Source organism: Lipophrys pholis, assembly GCF_963383615.2.
Source record: "Lipophrys pholis genome assembly, chromosome: 1".
NCBI lineage: Eukaryota > Metazoa > Chordata > Actinopteri > Blenniiformes > Blenniidae > Lipophrys > Lipophrys pholis.
Genome location: NC_137635.1, coordinates 46,251,066 through 46,257,138, shown reverse-complemented (window position 1 = coordinate 46,257,138; position 6,073 = coordinate 46,251,066). Strand labels below are relative to the sequence as shown.

Below are 6,073 nucleotides of genomic sequence, written 5' to 3'. Positions count from 1 at the left end.
AATGAATAAGATAAAAGGTGTGATTGAAACGCTGCTGGGGTGGCAGTGAAGGAGGTTCGCTCGTGTGTGCGTGTGTGTGTGTGTGTGTGGTCGCGTGCGTGAGTGCACGTGTGTCTCCCCTTTAATCGCCGGTCCGGCGTAATGACCAATCAGGAGCCGTTTCAACTGCGCAATTTGTTGATTTGGTGAGAGGTGTTGTGGGGGGGAGATGGAGGAGGAGGAGGAGGAGGAGGAGGAGAGGGGTGTTTAGGGTGAGAGAGAGAGAGAGAGAGAGAGAGAGAGAGAGAGAGAGAGCAAGCGAGCGCCGTGGAGCTGCAGCCGCACTCCGCTTTCCGCTACGTTCACTGTCGGTTGCGTCTCGTGGAGGCTCCGTCATCGCGGTGAGTACTGGCACTTGTCCTTTTAATATATATAAATATATCTAACTGTGTTCATACCTTGCATTTTAAATTTACATGTTTCAAAAGCTTCTTTTTTTCTTTCTTTTTTTTTCTTTTTCATTTTACATTTCGTTATTTTCCTTGAAGTCAAGTGAGCGCGTGAGATGCGTAATTGTGCGTAATTGTGCGCGGACGCTCCGTTACATTCACATTTGCAGTGACTTTGGGGAACAAATCAGATAAATACATCTCCATTTCATTTATTCCCTTTCCCCTTCTTTTTCTTCTTTTTTTTTTTTTTTTTGTTATTGGGAATACTCGCAGGTTTGCATTCAAAGTGTTCCAAATCATTCCCAGATTTCCATCATCTGTGAAAAGTCTCGCTACTTGTCGGGAAAGTTGTCACATTTTCTTTCCTATTTCTGGACCGTCTGTGCTGATTTGACACCGTGCATGTGGAATCTGAGTGGAATCGTGTGCATTACAGCGCTGCTTCACGTTACCACTGTGTCCGCAACAGATTTGACTTCAAAAAAAAAGAATAAGAAAAAAAATCAGTTGTTAAATTTAGTTGTTCTCGTGATGGAGTTGTTTCTTGGGTTTTTTTTCCCCCTTGTCTGTTCGAATGATCTAGATTTTGCTAAAATTGTGGGTGTCTGCGGTGAACTTGATAATGTGAGGGTAAAAATGCTGAATAAGGCGTGAAAAATGCATGAAACATTTATGATGTGGTGTTAGTCTGCTATTTCAGTCATTGTCTCAATGCAGAGAGATGGCAGGATGGAGTGATGCTGATTCCTTCTGACTGCTTTTCTTATCCTCTTTCTCTCTCTTCTCTTTTGTCAAGTTAGTGTCTAATTAGGAGGCACATGAAAAAAAAAACCAGCCCAAAAAACAATCACATCATTTCTCCACATAGCAGCAGATCCAGAGTCACATTCATATTTACATGTGTAATCCAGCCGCTGCCTCCCTGCCTCACTGTGTGATTTAATCTGGTGTCTTTTCTGGCTTTGTTGCCTGCTAAATAAGAGCTTCTGTCACACTGTGCTCACGCTGCTGTTAAACATCTGTGCCATCTGGGCTCGGACAGGCTTTGGACGGCAGGTTTTGAGTCAATCGGAGGCAACGTCCGAGGCCGTTCGTGTTGCATTTGACCTGCTTGAGGAGCCAGATGGGTGGGGTTGTTGCTCTGCAACATCTGGGCACTTGCGGACAATTAAAGGGATTGTGGCATTTTCTTCCAGATTGCTTTTTTTTTATTATTATTATTATTCTGACTGATGTTTTTGTCATTTTAAATCCCATTTTGTCTTTGCCCGATCGTGATGGTTTTGATGCCCCCCCCCCCAAAAAAAAAAAATGTATTCATGAGTTTTCAGCAGTGCGTAGTTGGCGTAAAATCCTCACTGAGAGAATACTAATAAAACTCTGGAGGATTCAGCCGCTTTAGTTGTTTATTTGACAAAATAATAGCTCCAAAAGTCACAACAACAGGAATAAATTTAGTGATTTCTTTCGATAACAAAATACCTATTATGCCCACAAACTTAACGTGGATGCAGTTGTGTTGTGGAAACACTTTCATTTTCCTGAATATTCAAGTGAGTTTTACCTTCTCATTCAGGGGCAATTAAACCATTAAAACGCCAACAGAGCCCTGGAATTCACAGGCCTGTTTGGCGCTGCAGGACCCCTCATTGAGATCCATTGATTTACGCCTTGCAGGATTCTGGGGGTTTCCCAGCATGCATGGAAATGCCGTAGAACTGTACTTAGCACAGGAATCCATCATCCCTATTACATGGCCTGAGTCAGTGGTCACATTAGACATTCCTCACTGACTCTGATGTGACCTCAGAGTGGCCGAGCAGCCCATCACTTACAATTTTCACAGCATGGGAGCCAAACTGCAGGCGGGCCAGCAGACAATGACATATATTTATTTTATTATTTTTTGGGGGGGGAAAGGTTAGAAGTAACATGTAAAACATTCAAACATAACAATATAGAACAGAGATCCCATCTTGATGTCACTTAGTCAGCAAAACAGCCCAATAATACCATTGTGCACCACATGGTGGTATATCTAGTCTAGCCGAGGCTCGGTGTGTGTATGATTCACACACATCCACCTCCGACTCCAGCTTCTCATTATACGATATTGATAACAGCGGTTGGAACTCATAGGCCAGAACATTATATTTCAAGGGGCCACATACAGACCAATTTCATCTTGAGTGGGTCAGACCAGTGAAATGGAGCTATAATAGCCAGTAAATTTAAACTTTTTAAAGTTCTTCTTTGTTGTGGCGCACAGTATACGTGGTGTAAATGTCTATATTTTCACACAAAAAAATCAATGACTGTGGAAAATGACTCCAATCTAAGCACAAAGACAACTTTAATAATGTTTCATACAGTGAAGTGTCCCAAAATCTTCTATAACAATGACATTATGCTTGTTTTTACAAACTCACCTTGAAAACATGACTTTTAGGCTAGTTTGGTAGCAGCGACGTTGCTAGCCTTCACAGCAGCATCACCAATATCTTAGCTTGTGCAATTTGTTTCAAAATTGTAAAAATGTCAAAGAAAACACAGATTTTTACACACATTTCTTAAGAATAGCAGGCACAACACAACACTGAGGCCTGAGCTGAGATAGCAGTGATGCTGCTCTGAAAAATAGCAAACTAGCATTAGCCTCAAATTCACGCTGTCAGGGTGAATTTGTAAAAAAACAGCTATAAGGGACGTTATTGGACATTTCACTCAATTTTGCACCAGGTTTCCTTAAAATTGGCTTATTGTTGAGATTGTAGTCATTTTCAGTCGTAATTGTTTGGTTTTTGTGAAAATATCAACATCTTCATCTCCAGGTGGCGCTGTTGTGATCTCTCCTCACAGAAGAAGCAAGACTGGAAATCAAGCCAAAAAAGACTTTTTCCAAACATTCACACAGATGGTTTACAACATATATAAATCAACTATGAAGTTAATCAAACTAACCTCCACTTTTAAAGTTTTATTGCCTTTCTGGTCCAAGTAGGCATAAATAACATTTTTAATGTTGAATTCCTCAGGAAGTCCAACAACATGCCTGAAGAACACGAGTTTCACTGAGAGTAGCCATGCTTAGCGTTCTATCCCACCTGTGATGGAAATCATTCGGCAGAAAGAGGGATGCTGACGACGTTCGGTGCAAAGTGCAAACTGCATCCAGGCAGTTTTCTTTCACTCCGTTTTACCACAGAGTACTTATGTCGGTGCCCACATGAACAAAGCAGCCCGTTGAGTCCATTAAAAGCGCAGCGACTCGGGTGATATTGACATGGACTGAGACGATGGCTGTGAAAAGCTGCTCCACAGTGCCTGGCTCGTACCAGGTCGCATTGTCTGCGGCCAAAGAGCTCAGCCCTCTCAGCTACAATGAGGGGCTTTGTTTCCAGAATCACAACCTGTTGTAAGGCAACACGGAGTGGATAAAAACCCGGGGTGGTCCCGACCTTCACCTCGACTGGCTCTAATCTAAAGAGAAGCGGGACCTTAGTCAGAGGTGCACGCTGACAGCATAGCTCGTTGTAAAGTGTGACAGCTGACCGAGCTGTGGCCGACCCGATGTGGAAAAATCAATGAGCAGCTCTGCAGGGTGACCCCCCCCACCCCCACCCCCCCCGCCCCACTTCTCCCTCCTTCTTCCCCAACATCAGCTTGTTGTTTTATTTACCGTCAGGACCCAAAAATAATGTCAGAATGTAGGAAAGAAAGAAGAAAGAAATTGGGTTCCGTTCAGAGACTCATTTTGCTCAATCTTGGAAACTAAATGACTGAATTCAGGTCCACTCACTTGTTCTTTTAGCCAGTTTGGGGTTTCATTCAGACAAATTTCTTGAGATATTGAGGCCCCGTTTACTTAACAACGTAGTTCGCCCATTAATGGGTGCTGTTGTTGGTGGCGCACATGCATGCAGAGAACAAAACGCTATAAACATAATCAATGGCAAGAACACTGATATTCACCTGGACAGACGAAGAAGTGGGATTGCTATTACAACTGTCAACTATACAATTTCCAAGTCCCAGGAGAAGATGAGTCCTGACACTTGTCGCAGCAGCATTTCAGGAAAGTTTTGTTTATACCCTGGTATACACGGAGTTGGAGGGTTTTCAAAAAGTTTAATTTTTCACTGCCTCCAAGCACCTGTGTGTGTAAACAAATACCCAAAATTCACCCAAGTTTTTCAAGTTTATTTACTTGGAAGACAATGTTGTGTAAACGAGATCTAGATTCATTGACTCATCACCGACGTTCTCAGTAGCGGTGTTTACAAGGAGGCGGAGCCCCATCACTTCCAGAAAGATGCGTTTCTCACCCTTTTCCCTGGAGACAGAGTTTGGGAGTTATTTTAAAAAAGCTGTGTTTTGAGTGTCCACAACCGCCGTTGTTGTGTATATTGACACTCAGAAACGCTGAGAGTTTTGCATTTTCAGCTGAAATCGTCTCGCAAACGGCCCGAGCAGAGATGTATGCTCTTGCTGGTGTCAGTTATTGAGGAGGCATGGCGTCTGGCCTCACAGCCGCGGGGGCCTCGCCGTGGCCACGCGCTCTCACCCTTTCAGCCTTCGGCCCGGATACAGCCGCAGTCCGGTCAGTCGTGCGGCGCAGCCAGAAGTTCAGAGGGATAACCCAGAGCTGGCACCTCGTAATCACCGCGGTGAAGCTGTCTGTCAGCGGGGAATAGAAGGTGCAGGGGGTGAAAAATCTGGGTCCTTCCTCTTTTGTCCGACCCCACTTCGGTGTCTCATGCGCTGCACTGGAGGCTTTTCTTTTTTTTTTTTTTTTTTCGGTTGAGGTGAACAAACGGGGCACTGCAGCAGTTAAGGAGAGGAGAGATAAAAGCATGTAATCCTCTGTATCGCTGGACGGATCTAAGTATAGCAATGCTCCTGAGATGACCAGAAAAGCCCGAATGAACAAGTATTTTACTGTGTCATTCCAAATTAGGGCTTTGGACGCAGGCCTAATGTGTTTATGAAGCTGACTGAGGGCAGCTCCAATTTTGTTGGAAACACTGATATTTCTCCTTCTTTTGTGGTTTTAAGCAGAAAGAACTGCTTATTTTTTCTTTTTCTTTTGTAGCCTCAGCAGAGAGGACAGTGTATTCTGTTCAGCTGGTCCATAAAGACGAGAAGATTCACCTCAAGTAACCAGTGTGTCGTTCTGGTAACTGTGATTAAATTAACTTGTGTGCATGCTATCCAGGTGATCCGTTTTTGCTTTTCTCACACACAAAAAAGAAGGTAGGAGAAAGAAGAGAGAGTTGAATTCAGTGCACAGCCGGCCTGAGCCAGTCTTTAAAAACCACTTACACTCCGAGTTCACTCTGTAATAATAAAGCTACGGGGTCGGGTCACGAGGATCAGATGTTGGTGTACGCTGTGTAATAAAGGTTGGCAGACCTGCACCGGCAGGAACAGTGTTGGAAATGTGCTGGAAGACGACGCGGCCGCTCCGGCACGAGTGATCAGACTGAGAAGGGAAACGCAGGGAGATGATGACCTCAATTTTATCAGCACTGAACTTTCCAGAAGACAGGGGGGGGGGGGGGGGGGGGGAGAGATTTTCTTCCCATGGCGATTGATAAGCTCTAAATAAAAACCTTGGATTATTTAGGCTCACTCGGAAGAGT

The 6,073-nt window shown here is 44.0% G+C and overlaps 1 protein-coding gene across 1 annotated transcript in view; it reads left to right on the top strand.

Moving 5' to 3' along the window:
• The first annotated feature begins 322 nt into the window (after window positions 1-322).
• The window catches only part of LOC308108169 (cadherin-6-like), a 121,463-nt gene continuing 115,712 nt past the window's right edge, over window positions 323-6,073 (top strand). Inside the window, exon 1 of the mRNA XM_080460929.1 lies at window positions 323-380. The gene's annotated coding sequence lies outside the window, so the exon portion shown is untranslated. The remainder of the gene's footprint in view (window positions 381-6,073) is intronic.